We start from the raw sequence: 23,703 nt of genomic DNA, 5'->3' as shown, positions 1-23,703 counted from the left end.
AATCAAACCAAGATGGGGGCGGGGCGGGAGGAAAAGAAGTAGATACGATTTGCAAACAGGACAACAGTGACATCTAGTGGGAGCTATGTGGCACAGCACTTCGACTACCTACCAAGAAACGCTGCAGATAGAAACAAGCACAGAAAGACACAATCATTAAACATTTATTGAGCACCTATTATAGACTAATATCTCCTTAGGCCCAGGCCAACAGCCCACTCATGCACTTTTCCCTCCCCTGGCTCCGTCCCACACAATAATGGCCTCATGGGTACACACTTAAGCCAAGTCCCAGATACAGGGACTACTCTTCCCTTTCACAGACTGGCTGATTGAAGATTTAGTGCCAAAGTAAAAAAGTCAGGCAGATATGAGATGACCAAACCCAGGCAAGGGATATTTGTCCATGAAAGCAAAGAAGAATGTGTGCACTGAAGTAGGTTATAATATTGGAGACCTGGGGTGGAGTCATTCAATTCCCCACAAACTACTTCCATGTTCTCTCCCCCTTGAATCATTCTTCTTGCCTTCCTCCAACAAACCCAAAGTTCCTCAGAGGTAGGAAGAGAAGGAAAGAAGAAGAAGTAAGATGGACAGCATTTGCAAGAAAGTGAGGTCCCGGGGCCACTGCTCAGACCTAGAGGAGCACGCACTTCTGGATCCACCCTGCAAAGAAGGACAGCCCGAGGCACTGCTCAGGGCAGGTTGGAGAGGCACTGGGACCTGGGTGATCAGAGTGCAATGGCTGAGAATAAGCCCAGGGAGAAACATGCTTGGGGCCAGTTGTGCACGGAATTCCTGAGTCTCAGGTACCCAGTGGAAGCCCTAAAAGGGTCTAGAAGTGGTCTCCAGGGGGCACTCCTCTAAGCCCCATGGACTTCTCAGCCCGTGGGATGGACAAGGCCAGAGGAGAGCTGAGGGGCGGGAGAGGGTTCTTGCCAAGAGTTAAGGGTATCACTGCCCTTACCTGTCCTCCCTTCTCCGGCATTTCCTGGTTGTGATGTTTTCATGACTGTAGCAACTCTAGACATTCACAGAGTCCACATGGAAGAGAAGTGAGAGAGATCAACCACATCTCTCTAACAGCACTCTGTGGTACAGCACTTATACTTCACTGGACACAGGAATCACCTGGGATCTTGTTAGAATGCAGATTCTGATTCCGTGGCTCTGTGGTGGGAAACAAGAACCTGCATTTCCAGCAACTCCCAGGTGATGCTGATGTTGCTTATCCGTGGACAACACAGAGTAGCAAGTCGAGAGCAGGCATAATTTTTTTCTGCCCAGCATCTCATTATTTTGGAGAACCCATCCCACTCCCATTCCATAAGAATCCTCCTCAGTCCATGTGATTCACTTGAGTCTGGTTCCACCCTCCCAAGAGTGGGCACCTGCTCCCACAAGACTGATGGGAAGTCTTCCCAGGACATTGTCAGAACTTTTCAGCATTTCCAACTGTGCAGTCATAAAGGGCATAGAGAAGGTCATCCTTTTCACCAAGTTGAGTCAGCCTGAGAATAACACCATTGCAGAAGAAAACAGAGCCAAGACAAGGTGAGAATGAGACAGGGCTCTGATGAAATCCCAGGTCCAGCCATGCCTCTCGACATCTCAGTTATGACCAACATACTCCTTTTGTCCTTGAGCTAGTTTCAGATGGTCTCTTCACTTCCTGATTTCACTCTTGAGACTAGTGAAAGATACAGACAGCAGCTGATTTCAAAATGGAGATGTTGCTCCCATTTCAAAGGGCCATGCCTTCCAGAAGCTTTCCCCAACCCCTCCTTTTTTTAAAATTTAGTTATTTATTCGTTTTTATAACTTTTGGCTATGTTGGTTTTTAGTGCTGCATGCGGGTTTTCTCTAGTTGCTGAGAGCAGGGGCTACTCTGTTGTAGTGTGTGGGCTTCTCATTGCGTGGCTTCTCCTGTTGCGGAGCACAGGCTCTAGGTGCGTGGGTTTCAGTAGTTGTGCCACACGGGCTTCAGTAGTTGTGGCTCACGGACTCTAGAGCACAGGCTCAGTAATTGTGGCACACAGGATTCATTGCTCCGTGGCATGGGGGATCTTCCCGCACCAGGGCTCAAACCCATGTCCCCGGCATTGGCAGGCAGATCCTTAACCACGGTGCCACCAGGGAAACCTTCTGCATTGAAACCCACAGTTCTGGGAGTTCTCTGGTAGCCTGGTCATTAGGATTCTAGGCTTTTGCTGGGTTCGGCCTGGATTCAGGGAACTGAGATCCCACAAGCCATGCAGTGTGGTCAACAAATAAAAAGAAACCCACAGTTCTAACAGCCCAGGGCCTCTCATTTAGAACTTTTTATTTACAGTAAAATTTATAATCCCATTTATAAAGCATTTTCCAGTTGCAAAGCCTCTTTCAGATACACAGTCAACACAAAGCTAAACTGCCTGGGTTCAAAGCCCACTTTGCCCCTTCTAAACTGTATGGTGTTGGGCCAGTTATTCAGCTTCTTTGTGCTTCCATTTCCTCATCTATAAAATGGGGATAATTACAGTTCTTTACTTAAGGCTGCCATGATATTTGGTTGGCTAATGTATGTTAAATTCTTAGAACAGTACTCAGCACATGGTAAGATCTGTATAAGTGCCTTCTATTACTATTACTAAAGTTATTGTTGTTATTTTATCCCAAAACAACCTCTCAGAGTAGTTATTATTGTTTTTATCCTTATTCCCATTTTATAGATGAGGAGACTGAAAATGATTGTGTGGCAAATTCATTTAGTGAACAATGTTGTTGAGATAATTTCAAGTCTTCTGATTCTATATCCCCATCAACAAACAATCTTCCCCAAAATGTAATGTGTGGACTCTTCTAATGCTGTCATATTATTTATCTATTTTATTACTATACCTATTTTATGTCTTCTTATTAGCTAAATTGTAATCTCCTTGGTGCTAGAAACTCTAATTAATACATCTTTAAAATCCCTCAGCAAGGGATGTCCCTGATGGTGCAGTGGTTAAGAATACTCCTGCCGATTTGTTCAAAATGGCAGAGTAGAAGGACGTGCTCTCACTCCCTCTTGTAAGAACACCAGAATCACAACTAACTGCTGAACAATCATCGACAGGAAGACACTGGAACTCACCAGAAAAGATACCCCACATCCAAAGACAAAGGAGAAGCCACAATGAGATGGTATGAGGGGTGCAATCACAGTAAAATCAACTCCCATAACTGGTGGGTGGGTGACTCACAGACTGGTGAACACTTATACCACAGAAGTACACCTACTGGAGTGAAGGTTCTGAGCCCCACATCAGGCTTCCCAACCTGGGGGTTTGGCAATGGGAGGAGGAATTCCTATAGAATCAGGCTTTGAAGCCTAGTGGGAATTGATTGCAGGACATTGACAGGATTGGGGGAAACTTGCATTGGAAAAATGCAAGAGAGGTATTCATTGTGGCCCTGGAAGCCACAGGGCAAGACCCAGTCTCAAACTGGGCTCAGAAAAAGAGAGACATTTCTTTCAAGTAAGTACTTAGAGAAGACAAATTTTTAGAGAGCAGTGAGACTGGAGTCCAGAGAGCCCTTCCAGAAAGCTCTGCCTTTTCTAAAATAATCTCAGGATCTTCTTGAGGTGCTGGAGGTCAGGGAAGTGAAACCCAATAATGATGGATTACATTTTCCACCAGCCTGGATGAAGGGGAGAAGTCATGGAAGAAGGAGTGGTTTAAAACATTTTTGAAAAATTATTCATTTTAAATTTGTTAACAAATTAAAATGTATACTTGATTAAAAGCAACAGTCCCATACCTCACTCCTTGCCATCCAGTGTCCTGTTCCCAGAGGCAACTATTTCTAATTCTTTTAGCTCTTTCTCCTGGGTGTCAAGTCCATATCTCTATACAGTGGAGCCTCACTACTCGATGGTTCCATATTTGTCTACTAGCTAAGATTTATTTGTAACTCCAAAATTAATACTCAAGGTGTTTTTGTGGTAGACTACAAAAAATTTGAGTCATGTCTAACATGCTTTGCCCAGGTGAGGTGGAGCAAGGCAGTAGTCTGCCTTCTTGTTTCAGCTCTCACATAGATGTCTTCAAAAATAATCAATAAAAAATCTATAATAGGAAAATAAAAGAGTTTTATTTGACCCAAGTTAAGGACTATGGTCAGGGAGACAGCCTCTCAGATTAATCTGAGGAACTGCTCTGGAGAAGCATGGTTTTCAGCACAGTTGTACATCTTGTCAGAACAAAGAACATCAAACAAGTCAAGGATACCATCATTTCAAGGTTTCAAAAATAAACAGATCAGCACATACACAGCAAGTCAGTATGTCCTTGACACCTAGGAAGGCAGTCTTATCACTGAAGGAATACCAGCATTGGCATCACAGGAAGAGAGGCATTTAATCTTTACTGTTAATGTGGACATTCTTTACTTCTACTCAATGTACTCTTTTCTTTAATGATTAAAGCAGGTGTACACTGTATGTTTGATAGACCACAAACAGGCTGCTTAGGTTAACATAAAATTTAAGTCAAATCATGTATAATCCAGAAACCAGACGTTCCCATACCTCAATATGTGAAATTTTCCTTCCATTATTTCTCCCTTCTGATTGCAAATCTTTCAATAGAAAGCACTGATGATCAAAATATTTGTCCCTCAATGCCAGGGTAGTTGCTGCCTGCCCTGGGTCCATCGTGTCCCTCAGTGTTAGGCTTCCTTTTTTGTTGTTTATACATGTACAGAGGTTTGCCTAAGAGGGAGGTGGCCCATCATTCAAGCAGAGTCCCTGCACTGAGTAAGGCTGCAGTGGAGCGAGCCTGAGTGCAGCTGGAGCCAAGTGGAGCACAGCCTCAGCATGCGGCAGAGGCACTGACCCTGCCCGGCCCTGCCCCTGAGGCAGACCTGGCAAGGAGGAAGATTGCCAGGTGCTCTCCATTCAAAGCCATGTCATCTGTGGCTACGTGGGCAACTGGGCGGCCACGCTCCCGCTACAGGTTTTGGGGTTCAAGATTGACATAGTGAACTCTGTCCAGTTTTCAAACCACACAGGCTACTCGCACTGGAATGGCCAAGTGCTGAACTCAGATGAGCTCCACAAGCTGTATGACGGGCTGGAGCTGAACAACATGAACAAATATGACTATGTTCTCACAGGTTACATGCAAGACAAGTTCTTCCTGGCCATGGTAGTGGACACCAGGAAGGAGCTGAAGCAGCAGAACTCCAGGCTCTTGGTCATGTGCGTCCCCATGATGGGAGACAAGTGGAACAGAGAAGGTTCCATCTACCTCCCTGAGGACCTTCTTCTGGTTTACAGGGAGGAGGTCATGCCAGTTGCAGACATCATAACCCCCAGCAAATTTGAGGCTGAGTTGCTGAGTGGGAGAAAGATCCACAGCCAGGAAGAAGACTTAGCAGTGAGTGATGGACGTGCTGTACTTAATGGGCCCTGACACGGTGGTCATCACCAGCTCAGACCTGCCATCCCCTAGGGGCAGTAACTACCTGATCATGCCAGGGAGCCAGAGGACCCAGACCCCTGATGGCACCGTGATGATGCAGAGCATCCTAATGGAACTGTGCAAGGTGGACACAGTCTTCATAGGCACCGGGGACCTCTTCACTGCTGTGCTCTTGGCATGGATGCACAAGCACCTCAACAGTCTCAAGGTAGCCTGTGAAAATACCATATTGGCCATGCACCATGTTCTGCAGCAGACCATCAAGTGTGCAAAAACCAGAACTGGGGAAGGACTGAAGCCCAGCCCAGCCCAGCTGTAGCTGAGGACCGTCCAGAGCAAGAAGGACATCAAGAACCCAGAGATCATCATCCAGGCCATAGTGCTGTGAGGGCCTTGTGAACCTGCCTCCTTAACGCCCAGCATTAGGTGTCTCCATTTCCATCCTTGTGAAAAATGTAATGTCTGCCTTAGAGCTGTAACCAAAATTTGACATTTTTTTTCATTCATGAGAAAAGAAAAGAAGAAGAGATTTGCCTAGTTATCCACTCGGGGGTTGGGAGGGAGGGGGTGTCTAATCAGACATAGTGAACAAGCACAGACATATGCTAATGGGGAAACATTTTATAGGCTATACATTTTATCAATTATGTTGAATTGTCACATAAACATTGTTACACCTGCTTTTTTTAAATTTTATTTTGTTTATATTTTTAGACAGCAGGTTCTTATTAGTCATCAGTTTTATACACATCAGTGTATACATGTCAATCCCAATGGCCCAATTCATCACACCCCCACCCCTGCCGCTTTCCCCCCTTGTGTTCTCTACATTTGTGTCTCAATTTCTGCCCTGCAAAACAATTCATCTGTACCATTTTTCTAGGTTCCACATATATGTGTTAATATACGATATTTGTTTTTCTCTTTCTGACTTACTTCACTCTGTATGACAGTCTCTAGATCCATCCACGTCTCAACAAATGACCCAATTTCATTCCTTTTTGTGGCTGAGTAATATTCCACTGTATATATGTACCACATCTTCTTTATCCATTCGTCTGTCGATGGGCATTTATGTTGCTTCCATGACATGGCTATGTTAGACCTGCTTTTAACAGTAGGCTTAAAGCAAGTAGTGATACATGTCCTGAGTAGCTTCATAGCCAGGAAAAGAATAATAATACATACTAAGACAATAATAAACATTTGTAAGCAAAACAGGAAAAAATTGTCTGACCTTGTAGCCATTTCACCCTTTTGGGAAATTGTGTGTGTGTGTGCCTCTACTTCTCCAGATCTGTTGACATAAGTGCAGCAAGTAGTGGGAGCAATAACATAAATGCGTCCTTATTTAACCAACAAAAATATGAGGCAATGGGCTTCCCTGGTGGCGCAGTGGCTGAGAGTCCACCTGCTGATGCAGGAGACACGGGTTCATGCCCCGGTCCAGGAAGATCCCATGTGCCACGGAGTCACTAGGCCTGTGAGCCATGGCCTCTGAGCCTGCGTGTCTGGAGTCTGTGCTCCACAACTGGAGAGGCCACAAGAGTGATAGGCCCACGAACCAAAAAAAAAAAAAAAAAAAACGAGGCAATTCTGTTATCTAATATTATATGGGCTAAGGAATTTAGGGATGTCTGTTATGCTACAATGCTTTTTTGCAGTTTCCTCAACTATTTGACCAATGGTGGGTGATAGATTTCTAATCATATCTCTGTTTACACATACTCCTGCATTAGGAACTAAGATTGCCAAAAGATTTTGTCATGAGGTATCTTGGTATCTTGCTAACATGGATCTCTTGACTCTGTAGTGAAGAGAGAAAGGAAGTTCATCTATTACTTATGTATGGACAATGGAGTAACATATTATCCTAGTAAAAATAAACCTTCTATTTGCCAGCTAGTAAGACTATGTGCCCATCTTTAGGAAGGTGGATCAATTCCAATACCACATGAAGACAAAACATGGGGTGCACAAGTGATCCCTCCTAGAGTGCTCTCATTGATAGCTTCATCAGTTGGAAGTTTTGTTAATGCCATATTAAACCATGGGTCATTTCTCTTGTAGGCTTTCCAAAAGCTATCTGTATGGTATTTGATGTAAGGGAGTTGCTGGCATAATTTTCTTGTGTTTTTCTCTTTAAGACATTTGTTAATTAAGTAAGGAACAGACTGAGGTGTCCTAGGGTAAGTTGTGTCAGGTCTCTAAGGATCATGGATAGTATCAGACAAAGGATAGACAAATTAATATGTTAAAGAATTTGAACCTGAAAGGTTAGGCCAGAGGGAGGTCAGTCAAGGTGGGTGGTAACATTAGAAATATCTGAAAAGTCATGATATAGGTGTTAGGAGGGGCCAAACTGGTCTTGTACTGATGGAGGAATTTGATGACAAATCCAACAGTCAGTTAGATTGTCCCCAGGAGCTATACTCTGTGACAACTTTACTAAAGAATTTTCTTTCCATTTTGAATATTGCAGCAAAAGTATAGCTAGAAGTAAAACAATAACTTTCAATTTTGATAGGGAGATGAGTATTTGGTAAACAGTGCATTAATAAGATGAGTCTTACAGGCCCAGTCCAGATTCTTGGGTCAGCTGTCTACCATTGCTGTCATCTTTTTGTCCTGGTGTGGATGTCATCTGAGGTCAGAAGTCCTTTCTATAGAACAGTCAGGTGCAGAGGTTTTCTTAAGTCAGAAATATTAATTCAAGAGTCAATTCCCATAAGTTTCACTGTACATGATCTACTTAAGAATACCTGATAAGGATCCTTTCATCTAGGTTGGAGAGTCCTTTATATGATGTCTTTTCCAGTAAGCATGATCTCCTGGATGCAGGTCATGTGGCATCTGATCTTCATCCAAAGATAGATTACTGTGATCAGCTTCAGAAGCAAGCTTAGAATATCCTTTCAATAATTCAATAGACTTTACAATAATGTAACATAGCAACAAAGAGGCATCTTGGATGTAGGTAGTAAATAGAAAACCTTGGTATATATAAAACTTCAATATCCACAAAGATATATTATGGACAAATGATTTTTCTCTCTAAATTATCTTCATTTTTCACCAAATATAGTCAAAGTAAGACTGATTTATTTGCAAAAATAAGTCTGATTTCAATAAACTTGGCCTGATTATTTACATAAGTGGAATTGATCCTATAGGTTCTTTTAAATTTGGCTTTGCTGGAACTTTTCAAGAGGAATCTCAAATTGAATTTTTAAAAGTCCTCTCAAGACCAGGAAAGCCATGCCAAGAACTTGCCATCAGATTCTGCCTGCAATACCTACAGATTTAGGTGTATACCTCTCTTCTTGAAGTCTAAAATATCTTGAGGTTCCTGCACCTGCCAGGAAGTGGCCTTCCTTATTCACCTGGAAATGCTGCTGGGAACCTAAGAGTTTCCAGTTTCTGGAGGGATCAAGTAAAGAGGAAAGATAAATGCTTCAATCTGCTTATAAAGATATAATTTACAAAATTTCTGTAAGCTATAATTAGCTTAAGAGGAAAGGTTCCCTTATGTCTGGAAGACAAAAATTAAAAGCCAGTAATATTTCAGACAAAAAGTCATAAAAATTGTATTTACCAGTTCATTCAATCCCATGTAATTAATTTTTGTTCTGCTCAAGTCCAGTTTTTCCATTAGTTTTATTGACCTTGTCTGATGATTGAAGGTGACAGTAACAGTGATAATTTCAAGAAATTTGCAAGTTTTTTTTTAAGACTCATGATTTGCCCAATGAAGTGAGTGTCTTGATCACTGGGGATTGTGGAAGATACTCTCCAAGTGGAAAACACATTTTCTAACAGTTTCTTTACCATTGTGACCTCATCAGTCTTGCAGAAAGAGAAGGCTTTAACCCATCACAAGAAAAATGGGGTTCGTCAGGGAGCTGGGAAGAATCCAGTAGCCATCTTGGGTTTCCCATAGCCCTGACTTTAATTCACAGCTATTGCTTACCCACCTTAATATCTCTCATTTAGGAACAGAGTCTTGCCATGTTACAAGGACATCAGGATGGCAAAATCCTGACAATGAGGGGTCAATTTTCTTGCAGAAGCAGAATGGATTTTATCTATACAGATTCTGTTGTTGTTGCCTTTGCATGAAAGTCATTTAGGGCATTCTCCTGATACTTGGGTTCAGTCCCTTTAGCATAAGCCTCAATTTTGATGACAACATTTTATGTCAGGACATATAAGACTTCCAGGAATTTCACATAATTTCTGGAACTCATAATATACACTTATGTAGATATAACATGAAGAAGACTTAACATTACCTTTTATTTGACAATGCTTCCCACAGAATTTAACATACTGAATAAGCCTAATTAGTTTAATATCTCTCTTTGAGATGCTTCAGAACAAAAATCACTTTCTTTTCCCTTAACAAAATGCATTTCCATTCTTCATACTTTCTTTTACTGAAAACACACATCTTATTTTCATTGTATACTGAAATATTTCCCTTATTATTTCTAATATCTTTAATTACCTATATATTATCAATTTTAACCTTTTAAAAAACCTTAATCTCTGGCAAAAACCAAGATGCAAGCAACTGTGAACTGTTTGTAATATCAGCATTTCCTGATTGGCAAACTTGTGAACATATTCCATAACCTCTAAAAACATATGTTTTCTCATAACCTAATTTCTTCCCTCAATGGAGTACAAGACGTGTGTCCAACAAACTCAAGCATCTTTAGTTTTTCTCTAATAAGGAGACAAAAGTAGGTAAATTTAGACTTTCTTAGCAATTAATGTTTTAGTATTTTACCTTAATTGGAAGTGATCTGTATATTCAATGAACTCCTATCATTTAACTTTATCTAGGAAAATTTTAAAGTTTCAAGTCTGGAGAAACTATTTTTAGGTAGACATAGCACAAAACAATCATTCTTAAAGAGTTCACATAAAAACTTTTATCCCATTTATCCCTAGTTTTAACTTACAAAAATATCTTCTTACCAAGTTAATTTTCTTGTTGACAAATTTTGTAACAGAGATAATATGAGCTTATTGACTTTTAGTAAACCTAGGTAAAATAAAAGTATCATACTTAATGTTTATGACTCTAAAGACATGTTTGTATTAATCAAACCAAAAATGTAAACTTGTTTTCATTCATTAAAGATTAATCCTAGGGCTTCCCTGGTGGCGCAGTGGTTGAGAATCTGCCTGCTAATGCAGGGGACACGGGTTCGAGCCCTGGTCTAGGAAGATCCCACATGCCACGGAGCAGCTAGGCCCGTGAGCCACAACTGCTGAGCCTGCACATCTGAAGCCTGTGCTCCGCAACAGGAGAGGCCACGATACTGAGAGGTCCGCACACCGTGATGAAGAGTGGCCACTGCTTGCCACAACTAGAGAAAGCCCTTGCACAGAAACGAAGACTCAACACAGCCAAAAATAAAAATTAATTAATTAATTAATTTTTTAAAAAGATTAGTCCTAGATCACATGATCTTTTAAAGATTTGGGGGTAGTTTTTGTTATATTTAGAAATATTTGATTTGAGGGTGGAGGTAAGATGGTGAAGCAGGAGGATGTGGAGTTTGTGTCTACTCACAAGTACAATAAGAATGCATCAGAGCAATTCTTGCAGAGCACCTACTGAGCACTAATGAGGGAACTCAGACACCTAAGGGGATGGGAGGAATCTCCGCACAACTGGGTAGGATGTGAGAGGGAAGGAGGGGGTGAAGAAAAGTGGAGGCGGGATGGGACCAGCACCCCTGAGGTGGGGCTGGGCGAGAAGAGAGGGGATCAGTGGGGACAGAGAGGGACCTTCAGGGGATAGGGGGTTTGGAGGGGGATGCAGCAGTCAGTCAATGGAGGGTAGGACAGAGTGGGACCTATGCACATGGTCCATGCCACAGCCCTGAACACCCCAGCCTGAGCTGTGTTCCCTGGTAGGGAGGAGGGCTGGGTGCCAGAGAGTGGAATTTGGAAGGTGGATGTAGGGAGGGGATGGCTGTTGGTGGTGGGGAGGCAGCGTGGGGCAGCAGAATGGAAGGGCTCCATGGCAAGGAAGGTTGGTGGAGAAAGCCTGGGCCACCAGGGAAGTGAGGCACCATTGTTGAGTGGAGCACAATTGACAGGGCTTCCATTGTGGCACCCTTCCCCACCCGCTGGCCCAACCTCCTCGGGAAGTGGCACGGGTACACACCTGATTGGGCTCACCCTCCCTTCAAGCCAGGGTCTCCCCCACCTGCTCAGGCCCTGGTGAGCCTGCTAGGGTCCTGGGCCTGAGCCCCACACCAGCCAAAGCCACTGCAGGTCACGTGGGTACTGGACCTGAGCCCTGCCACCACCAAAGCCTCCTCTGCCATGTGGGTCCCAGTGGACCGAAGCACTGCACACCCCACAAAGCCTCCACAGGCTGCGCAGGTCCTGGTGGCCCACGTGTGTCCACTGACAGGGCCTCCTCTGGCCTTATGGGTCCAGGCGGGCTGAGCACCGCCCCCTTCAAGGCCTCCTCTGGCTTCTCAAGCCCCTGCAGGCACACCCATGGAGGTCTGCACCCCAGCTAGTTAATGCAGGCATGTGTGCTCTGGGCCAGCTTCAGGAGCAGATGCTGGTTGAAAGGAATACATGCAGAGGTGAGGCTGACCCAGCAGGTCCAGAGACCTACCTAGAGGTCTTGGAGGACCACCTGGGGGGGCAGGGTTGCATGCACTTCACCATGGGGACAAGGACACTGATAGTGGAGGTACCAGGGATTTTTTTTAAATTAATTAATTTATTTTTTTTGGTCTTGCTGTGTTTTGTTTCCTTGTTGCTGTTGTTTCATTTTCATTTTTATTTTTTCTAATATATTTCTAAATTTTCTAATTTTATTTTATTTTTTATTCTTTGTTATTGTTCTGTTCTTTTTTTGTTGTCTGTTTTTTGTTGTTTTTTGGTGTTCTTTTGTTTTTTGTTTTCTGTTGGTTTGTTCTTTGGATATTTTTGTGTTGTTTTCTTTCATTGTGTTTTTTATTTTGTTTTGTTTTGTTTTTATGTTCTTTTATTATTTCTTTTTTTATACTTGTTTTTGTCATTTTTGTGTGTTTGTCTTTTGTTCTCTTAGCTTTTCTTTTAGTTTCTTTTTTATTTTCGTTTATTTTTTGTTTTCTGTTTAGGTTAGTTTTGTTTTTGTTATGGGTTTTGAACTCTCTTGTTTGTTTGGGTGTCTTCTGGGTTTATGCTTTCCTTGTGATTTTTTTTCTTGTTGTTGTTTGCTTGTTGCTTTGCTTTTTGTTTGCTTGGATTTGTTTTTCTAATTTGTTATGGGTTTTATTTGTCTGCTTTCTTTTCTTTTTTGTGTGTGTGTTTGTTCAGTTTTGTTTTTATTATTCACGTTGGGCTTTGTCTGTTTTCTGTTTGATTTTTACTTGCCATGCCATGCAACCTGTGGGGTCTTGGTTCCCAGGCCAGGGGTCAGGTCTGAGCCCTTGTGGTGGGAGCGCCAAGTCCAAGCCACTAGACTAACAGAGAACTTCAGGCACCTGCGAATACAAATCGGTGTGAGCTCTCCCAGAGGTCCTCATCTCAGCACCAAGACCTGACTCCACCCAACAGCCTACAAGATCCAGTGCAGGAAGCCTCAGGCCAAACTACCAGCAAAACAGGAACACAGCTCCACCCATCAACAAAAATTAGACAATAGAAAAATATGTCACAGATGAAGGAGCAAGGTAAAAATCCACAAGACCAAATAAATGAAGAAGAAATAGGTAATCTACCTAAAAAAAGAATTCAGAGTAATGATAATAAAGATGATTCAAAATCTCAGAAATAGAATGGAGGCACAGATCGAGAAAATACAAGAAATGTTTAACAAGGACCTAGAAAGACTAAAGAACAAACAGTGATGAACAACACAATAAGTGAAATGAAAAATAGACTAGAAGGAATCAATAGCAGAATAACTGAGGCAGAAGAACAAATAAGTGAGCTGGAAGATAGAATTGTGGAAATAACTGCCACAGAGCAGAATAAAGAAAAAGGAATGAAAAGAAATGAGGAGAGTTTCAGAGACATCTGGGACAACATTACGCTCACCAACATTCAAATTGTAGGGGTCCCAGAAGAAGAAGAGAAAGAAAAATGGTCTGAGAAAATATTTGAAGAGATTATAGTCAAAAACTTCCCTAACAGGGAAAAGGAAATAGTCAATCAAGTCCAAGAAATGCAGAGAGTCTCATAAAGGAGAAACACACCAAGACATATATTAATCAAACTATCAAAAATTAAATACAAAGAAAAAATATTAAAAGCAACAAGGAAAAAACAAAAATTAACATACAAAGGAATCACCATAAGGTTATCAGCTGATTTTTCAGCAGAAACTCCACAGGCCAGAAGGGAGTGCCAGGTTATATTTAAAGTGATGAAAGGGAAAAACTACAAGCAACATTAATCTACCCAGCAGGATATCACTCAGATTCAACAGAGAAATCAAAAGCTTTTCAGACAAGCAAAAGCTAGAGCATTCAGCACCACCAGGCCAGCTTTACAACAAATGCTAAAGGAACTTCTCTAGGTGAGAAACACAAGAGAAGAAAAAGACCTACAAAAACAAACCAAAAACAATTAAGAAAATGGTAAGAGGAACATACATATTGATAATTACCTTAAATGTAAATGGATTAAATGCTCCAACCCAAAGATACAGACTGGCTGAATGGATACAAAAACAAGACCCATAAATATGCTGTCTACAAGAGACCCACTTCAGACCTAGGGACACATGCAGACTGAAAGTGAGGGGATGGAAAAAGATACTCCATGCAAATGGAAAGCAAAAGAAAGCTGAAGTAGCAATACTCATATCAGACAAGATAGACTTTAAAATAAAGACTGTTACAAGAGACAAGGAAGGACACTACATAATGATCAAGGAATGATCATCTCAATCAATGCAGAAAAGCTTGTGACAAAATTCAACACCCATTTATGATAAAAAAAACTCTCTAGAAAGTGGGCATACAGGGAACCTACCTCAAAATAATAAAGGTCATATACAACAAACCCACAGCAAACATCATTCTCAATGGTGAAAAACTGAAACCATTTCCTCTAAGATCAGGAGCAAGACAAGGATGTCTATGTTCACTACTGTTATTCAACATAGTTTGGGGAGTCTTAGCCATGGCCATCAGAGAAGAAAAAGAAATAAAAGGAATACAAATTGGAAAAGAAGAAGTAAAACTGTCACTGGTTGCAGATAACATGATACTATACATAGAGAATCCTAAAGATGCCTCCAGAAAGCTACTAGAACTAATCAGTGAATTTGGTAAGGTTGCAGAAAACCAAATTAATGCACAGAAATCTCTTGCATTCATATACACTAAAAATGAAAGATCAGAAAGAGAAATTAAGGAAACACTCCCATTTACCATTGCAACAAAAAGAATAAAATACCTAGGAATAAACCTACCAAAGGAAGCAAAAGACCTGTACTCAGAAAACTATAAGATACTGTTGAAAGAAATCAAAGACAACACAAACAGATGGAGAAATATACCATGTTCTTGGATTGGAAGAATCAATATTGTCAAAATGACTATACTACCCAAAGCAATCTACAGGTTCAATGCAATCCCTATCAAACTACCAATGGCATTTTTCACAGAACTAGAACAAAAAAATTTTTACAATTTGTATGGAAACACAAAAGGCCTCGAATAGCTGGGGCAATATTGAGAAAGAAAAACAGAGCTGGAGGAATCAGGCTCCCTGACTTCAGACTATATTACAAAGCCACAGTAATCAAGACAATATGATACTGGCACAGAAACAGAAAAATAGATCAGTGGAACAGGTTAGAAAGCCTAGAGATAAATCCACTCACCTGTGGTCACCTAATCTATAACAAAGGAGGCAAGAATAGACAATGGAGTAAAGACAGTCTCTTCAATAAGTGATGCTGGGAAAACTGGACAGCTACATGTAAAAGAATAGAATTAGAACACTCCCTAACACCATACACAAAAGTAAACTCAAAATGGATTAAAGACCTAAATATGACTGGACACTATAAAACTCTTAGAGGAAACTATAGGCAGAACACTCTATGACATAAATCACAGCAAGATCTTTTTTGTCCTACCTCCTAGAGTAATGAAAATTAAAACAAAAATAAACAAATGGGACCTAATTAAACTTAAAAGCTTTTGCACAACAAAGGAAACCACAAACAGGACAAAAAGACAACCCTGGAATGGGGGAAAATATTTGCAAACAAAGCAACTGACAACAGATTAAGCTCCAAAATATACAAACAGCTCATGCAGCTCAATATCAAAAAAACAAACAACCCAATCCAAAAATGGGCTGAAGACCTAAACAGACATTTCTCCAAAGAAGACGTACGGATGGCCAACAAACATGTGAAAAGATGCTCAACATCACTAATTATTAGAGAAATGCAAATCAAAACTACAATGAGGTATCACCTCACACCAGTCAGCACGGACATCATCAAAAAAAAACTACAAACAGTAAGTGCTGGAGATGGTGTGGAGAAAAGGGAACCCTCCTGAATTGTTGGCGGGAATGTAAATTGATACAGCCACTATGGAGAACAGTATGGAGGTTCCTTAAAAAACTGAAAATAGAACTACCGTAGGACCCAGCAATCCCACTCCTGGGCATATACCCAGAGAAAATCATAATCCCAAAAGATACACAGAACCCAATGTTCATTGCAGCACTATTTACAATAGCCAGGACATGGAAGCAACCTAAACATCCATCAGCAGAGGAATGGCTAAGGAAGATATGGTACATATACAATGGAATGTTACTCAACCATAAAAATGAAAGAAATTGTGTCATTTGCAGAGACATGGATGGACCTAGAAACTGTCATACAGAGTGAAGTAAGTCAGAAAGAGAAAATCAAATATCCTATATTAATGCATATATGTGGAATCTAGAAAAAATGGTACATATGAACCTATTTGCAAAGCAGAAATAGAGACACATGTATGGAATAAATGTATGGACACCAAGGGGGAAAAGGGAGTGGGATGAATTGGGAGATTGGGATTGACATATATCCACTATTGATACTAACTATAAAATAGATAACTAATGAGAACCTACTGTATAGCACAGGGAACTCTACTCAGTGCTCTCTGGTGACCTAAATGGGAAGGAAATCCAAAAAAGAGGGGTTATATGTATACATATAACTGATTCATTTTGCTGTACAGCAGAAACTAACACAACATTGTAAAGCAACTATATCCCAATAAAAAGTTTTAAAAATAAAAAGTAAAAAGAAATATTTGATTTGGGAATTCCCTGGCAGTCCAGTGGTTAGAACACCATGCTCCACTGCAGGGGGCATGGGTTTGATCCCTGGTTAGGGAAATAAGATCCCACATGCTGCGTGGAGTGACCCCCCCCAAAAAAAGAAAGAAATATTGATCTGTAAGTGCTAATATTTAAGTCAACTAGTAGAGCTCTTTTACAAATTAATTTTTATATTATCTGGAGGTAGAAACATCATATTTATAATGTGCACACAGACATACATACATCCAGCTAGACACAGAGATCTCATAGTTTTCCTGCTTGAGTTTTAAAAGTCCTCTTTCCCCTTTTTTTTTTTTTTTTTAAGTTTTAGGTTCTACTAATTGAGCCAGGGCTGTAGTCTCAGGCAATGTGGGCTGTTTACATTTCAAGGACATGATAAGAGTTATAATTTCAAATATTCTCCTAGGAGTGCTTTAGTTCTCTCAGGGTCAGAATTTTAAAAAGATGTTTTATCAAGGCAGCTTATTCTAAATGTGCACACACAAAAAAAACAGTTTTGGAATGTCAAAAGTGTCCCATCCTGGCCATTGTAGGGCTAGATAAGTACCTGCAATTATTAGCTCTGTACCAAATGTACATGAACCTAACTGGAGTTCCAGTGGGTGGCTGCCTGTCCAGGAACTGGTAGGCATTAAAAGCACAATTTTCCAGCCTTATTTTTGTTTTTTTTAGTTTCATTTTACTATAAAGGACAAATATTTCCAATTTTAAGCCACTTTTTAAAAACAGGTCAGCCAACTCAGTTCACTCCAAAGTTCCTTCTAGGCTTTTCCTGCCTAGAAATTCCCTCTAGGTTCTCTGCTTAGTAACTTTCCCCTAGGTTCCTTCCACTAGGAAATGTACCAGTTTGTTATCTTAAGACTCCAAGTCTTAAGATAACAAACAGCTCAAGTAAAATTCATGGACTGTCACTTAATGCAAGGAGACCCAGATATCAGGAAAAACTCACTGAAGCACCTGAAAGGTGCTGTGAAGCTGGAGGAGCTCACGGGGCCCATGCTTTGTACCAAGCGCTGGTCCAAAGTAGACTCCAGGCGATTTCAGGTGGATTTCTCTGACATACTACAGGCTATGCCAAGCAATGTCAGTGGAAATAATCAATAAACAATCTATAATAGGAACAGAAAAGAGTTTTATTTGGCCCAAATTGAGGACCATAATTGGGGAGATAACCTCTCTGATAATCCTGAGGAACCACTCTGGAGAAGCATGATTTTCAGCACTTTTACATCTTGTCAGAACAAAGAACATCAAACAAGTCAGGGATACATTCTTTCAAGGTTTCAAAAATAAACAGATCAGCACAGCACGTACACAGCGAGTCAATAAGTCCTTGGCACCTGGGAAGGGCATCTTATCATCGAAGGAATACCAGCACTGCCATCCCAGGAAAGGAGGCATTTAATCTTTATTTTTAATATGGACATTCTTCTAATCAATGCACTCTTTAATGATTAAAGCAGATGTTTGATAGACCACAAACAGGCTGTTTTATTGATAGTTTAGCATAAAGTTTAAGCTAAATTGTTTATAAGCCAGAATGACTTCCCCATACTTCAATATGTGAACAGTTCTTCCATTACAGAGATGACCAGAGGATGGAGATCAGTGGGCAGTGCAGTGTCCTGCAAAAAGCTCCAGCTCTGTGGTCACTTGGATGTAGTATGAATCCCAACTCTGGCATCTATTAGAGGAGAAGCCTAGGGTTAGTCACTTAACACTTCTGAACTTCAGAACATTTTTAAAAATAGGATCTACAAGGATGAGTTTTTTCTAAATTTAAGATTATGATCTATGTGAGATATGTATGTGTGTGTGTGTGTGTGTGTCTGCACATATTTTCCCTAGGAGCAATGGTTCGTTATGGGCTAATTCAGTGTTTGTGGCAACTTTATAGAACATAATTCCCGTGAATAATAAGAATCAACTGTATATAATATGTTTCTACTACTAATTCTCAATTTACCAATTTTACACATCATCTGTGGAATTCCACGTGTAATAAATGAGTATTAAGTTCTCTTACAAAACTCCCACCTCCCAATACAGGTACATTTAGACTTATTTTTATTTTAGTTCTTCTCTTGGTTACTTTTGTTACTTCAAGTAATGTACTAAAACCTTGATTACTTGTTTATCAACCATATCTTTTGGCATCCCATAATGTAACATGAGGCTTTTAGCACCTCTAACATTTGCCTTCATCTATTCTTTCTTTCTTCCACCCTCAAATTCTGTCACCTGTGCCTTTATTTTTGCATTGTTGAGGTTGACTGGAGGGCTTTTTCCCCAACCAATTCTCTAAATTCCCGGACATAAATTGGGTGTCCTTCAAGTCAGTGCAATTCTGACACTGGCCACCTGGAGTAGCGGCAGACCCCACAGGTTTAAGAACTCAGTCCCACAAGACTGCCCTCACTTCAGATGCCAGTTCCAAGAATTGCATCCCCAAGTTGCCTGTACTCTGTCTGACTTGGTTACAAAGTCATGGGTTCCCACAATCCCCCTCCCTCAGTGCCCAATAATTTGCTAGAAAGACTCACAGAACTCAGAAAAAACACTGTATTTACTACTCCAGTTAATAAGAAAGGATACAAATGAACAGGCAGATGAAGAAGTACGGAGCATGAGGTCCAGAAGGGGGGCAAGTGCCGGGGCCTCTGTCCCTGTGGAGTTGGGGTGCACCACCCTCCTAGCATGTGGATGTGTTCACCAATTCAGAAGCTCTCCAAAACCCATCACTGAAGGGTTTTTATGGAGGTTTCAATACATAGGCATGATTGTGGCAGTTGGTGATTAACTCAAACTCCGGCTCCTAATGATTAGAGGGTAATACTGAAAGTTCCAAGATTTTAATCAAGGCCTGGTCTTTCTGGCAAGCAGCCCCCAGCCTGAGGCTATCCAGGGCCCTGCCAAGAGTCACCAGTTACAATGAAAGACACTCCTGTCACCCTTATCACTCAGGAAATTCCAAGGGTTTTAAGAACTGTGTGTCAGGAACCGGATAAAGACCAAATATCTTTCTCATTATATCACACTGACAGTGTTTACATTCTGTTTCATAACTATAATTAAGTCTTATTTGCTTTGTTTACAGATTAATTTTTTAAATTGAAAAAGTTATATTTCCTTTTTCACATCCATTTGCTTTCTTGAATTTTCTAAATGAGTTTATTTTTTCTTGCCCTACTTTCCTTTACCATATCCCAAATCTTTTCCCAAATTTCTCATAACATCAGATATTCTACGATGTCTTCTTTTGCCCCAGACACCTCCTCCCAGGGCAGTCAATTCTCCTTTGCTTTTCTGGATTGGATCTACTGTTTCCTGCATCCTAGGTCTTCCTCTCTCTTGATTCACTTCCTTGTTTTCTAGAGCTCATTTTGAGAACGTTTCTAAGACAGGTTTTGTGAGAATTAAATTTTCTGAGTCCCAGCATGTCTGAAACATATTTGATTGATGGTCTGACTGGGTATAGAGTGTCCATTTGGGTTCTTTTGTAGATAAGCTGTTTTTTCTTCCTAAAAGCTTTTAGGTTTTTTATATTTCCACAGTGATCTTACATTTCACAATGCTGTACTTTGGTGTAGCTATCTCTTATTTATTTGATGGGTATCCAGTAAACTCTTTCAACTGGAGGTTCATGTTCCTCATTTCTAGGCAGTTTCTCATATTATTTCTGTGATAATTTACCCTACTGTATTTTTGCTCTTCTCTTGTATTGACCCTCTAGGTTTCTTATCTCTTTACTCATTTTTTGTGTTAAATTTTCTCATGTAAATTACTTCAATAAAACTGGAAAAAATAAATAAAATAAAATAAAATAAAAAAGGATTTTTTAAAGTTTGTTTCTCTCTCATATTGGAGGATTTCCTTAAATGTTTGATAGCATTTGAGAATGAGGATATAGTTTTTTTAATCTATTAGGGAGGTTTCACTGATACGCTTTGCTTTAGGGTAATTGAGTGGGGAGTTGGCCTTTATACCAAGTAACCTTTTCAAAGGAAACATTTAACTTTTTTTTAAATAAATTTATATATTTTATTTTTGACTGCCTTGGGTCCTTGTTATTGCGTGCAGGCTTTTCTCTAGTTGCAGTGAGCGGGGGCTCCTCTTCGTTGCGGTGCAAGGGCTTCTCATTGGGTGGCTTCTCTTTTGCAGAGCAAAGGCTCTAGGTGCGCGGGCTTCAGTAGTTGTGGCACTCAGGCTCAGTAGTTGTGGCTCGCTGGCTCTAGAGTGCAGGCTCAGTAGGTGTGGTGCATGGGCTTAGTTGCTCCGCTTCATGTGAGATCTTCCCGGAGCAGGGCTCGAACGTGTGTCCCCTGCATTGGAAGGCGGATTCTTAACCACTGCACCACCAGGGAAGCTTGGAAACATTTAACTTCTAAGGAGCAGAGCCCTCTGGATTTGGGGCCACAGGGTGGAGATCTCGCAGCCATATATTCACCCTGAATGTGACAGTGAAGGGACTGACTATTCTTTATAGAGACTTTCTATTCATTCCCTTGTTTTTGACAACACATTTTATATCCACTTTCTGTCACACCTGACATTTCCAGGACTTGAGTTTCTCTGAGAATATTCTGGAAAGCCTCAGTTACATTCCCATTTTCACTCCTAGACTATGGATTTCACTACTCTGCTTCATTACTAACAATTTCTTCTTCAATTTTCTATCTTCTAGGAAATATTGAAATCTCTTATTGGCTGATGGCCTTTCTCCTGTTAACCTTTGTCATTGTAGGTTTATACCTTTTTATTCCTATACTATAATTTCAGCAGGGAGTCAGTAGGAAGGAAAGATAAGTATGAGTTGCCAATCAACTATCTTTAACCAAAAATCAAAATATGAAGTTAGATTTAGAAAAATAAAGGACCATGACCATTCTCACACTCAGCATTCTGGGTTTTTCAAAATCACACCTGCTACTATAATAATAGCTAGTGTTTATTGAACATGTATTACAAGAAAGTAGGACAGAAATCATTCCAATATTTCTAGAGCACTTTACACCTGCATTGGGATTTGGAAAGAGCTCACTGTGACCCTTTTCCTGCTAACCTGGGTGTAAACTGTCACATTTTCCCTGTGGTGCAGTCTGAAAAAGTTAATAAATTCCTACGGGTTCATCTAAGTGACAATTCCTCCCCTTCTTTGGTCCCTTATCTGTGAGCAAGAAAGGAGTAGAGGTGAGCACAGTCTTACCTCACTGGGATGAGATGCAACAGCCTCAGAGTCTCCAATTCCTCCTCTTTCCCAGAGAATACCCCACTCTTTCTTATTTACTTATTACTCTAGTAATAAATAAAGTTATTGAACGTTTTCCATGTTTCAGGCTCTGTGCTCTGTGCTTCAGGAACATTCTCTCATTTCACAGCACCTTACGAGATGGGTATTATTATTCCCATTTTACAGAACCAGAAACTGAGATCAGAGAGATCTGTTTCATCAGAGATCCAGACCTAAAACATGCCCAAGCCCTCTGATCTGTTGTGTCAGCAGTACCAACAGGTGAACCCAAATTTGTCAGTTTTCAAATACTGAACCACATGCTATAAATTCATGCTATAAATTCACTGTCTGGTATAAATACCAGACATGGGCCCCAAACCCCAATCTAGTTTGAAAACTCTGGGTTACAACGAACAACGGTCTGTACATGGGCTTTTCTCCCCCTGCTCACTGGAGGTCATAGCTGAATCCAGAACCCTGAACCCTCCTTATCCTCTTAGTGAGTTGCTTCAGGGTCAGAACATGCTCCTGCCGCCACCTTCCTCCTCTTCCTCACTTTGAATAATTTTAGACTTATAGTAAAGTTGCAAAAATGGTGCACAGAGAACTTGTCTACCCTTGTACATAACCACAATACACTTATGGAAACCAGGAAATTAGTACTGAAATAATACTATTAACTAACCTACCACACTGTTCATATTTCCCAGGCCTTCCCCACCGATGTCCGCTCTCCATTCCAGGACTAAATCCAGGATTGCACATGGCATTTAGTTGTCACTTTAGTCTCCTCTGATCTGACACAGTCTCTCAGTTTTTCTGTCTCTCATTCTCACTTCTGAAGAATATTAACTACTTATTTCATAAACTATCTTCCAATTTGGGTTTGACCTTTTCTCATGATTAAATTGAGGTTCTATATTTTGGGCAAGAATACTACAGAAGTGATGCTGTGTCTTCTCAGGTGTGTGAGGTCAATATGCATTATTACAGATGATGTTCATTTTGATCACTTGATTAAGGTGATAACTGCCAGTTTTCTCCACTCTGAAGTGACTATGCTTCTTTCCCTATGTAATTGACAAATACTTTGTAGGGAGATATTCTGAGACTACAAATATCCCGTTTCTCAACATACTCTTACTCACTTATTTTATAATCCGTCAATGATTCTTGCCTATGATTATCAGGTGGAAACCTCAGGTACATCTTGTCTTTGCATCTCACTGACTTCCAAATTAAAGTTGTGTCTGTGTGTGCCCGAGCGAAAGGGTCTAGGTCATAGGCCTGTGCCCTAGCCGTAAGGGAGGTTGAGAATTTGAGCTCTGATTTCTAGACTGAAATAATAACATAAGAATTTCTACAAATATGTAAAGAGGACTTTCCAAGGGTGGTAGGCAGCCATGAATATGAATGATGCCCACTACGATAACTAAGATATTTTAAAGTGAGAAAACAAAACACAGAAAAAAATATGTATAGAATACTACCATATAAAAGTTAAATAGTCTATGCACAAAGACTATCTCTGGAAGGTTCAAGAGGAAATAGTAACAGTTTTCTCCGGGGAAGGGAACTTCATTATCAGAAGAGGACCAAGACTTTATTATCAGTGTATATTCTTTTGTACCCTTTGATTGAGATGGATGCTAAGGAAGGAAGAAGAAAGTAGGAGGGGAAGTGAGGGAGGGA

General features: G+C 40.6%; 1 pseudogene across 1 annotated transcript; it reads left to right on the top strand.

Annotated features, from left to right (window-relative positions):
• The first annotated feature begins 589 nt into the window (after positions 1-589).
• LOC309816776 (pyridoxal kinase-like) lies at positions 590-5,942 on the top strand (annotated as a pseudogene). The gene is made up of 3 exons: positions 590-704; positions 1,383-1,554; positions 4,889-5,942. The product of its transcript is annotated as a pyridoxal kinase-like (transcript).
• The last annotated feature ends 17,761 nt before the right edge of the window (positions 5,943-23,703 follow it).

Source organism: Mesoplodon mirus (assembly GCF_964341445.2).
Source record: "Mesoplodon mirus genome assembly, chromosome: 15".
Lineage (NCBI taxonomy): Eukaryota > Metazoa > Chordata > Mammalia > Artiodactyla > Ziphiidae > Mesoplodon > Mesoplodon mirus.
The sequence above is the reverse complement of the archived record's forward strand: the minus strand, read 5'-3'. Positions and strand labels throughout refer to the sequence as shown.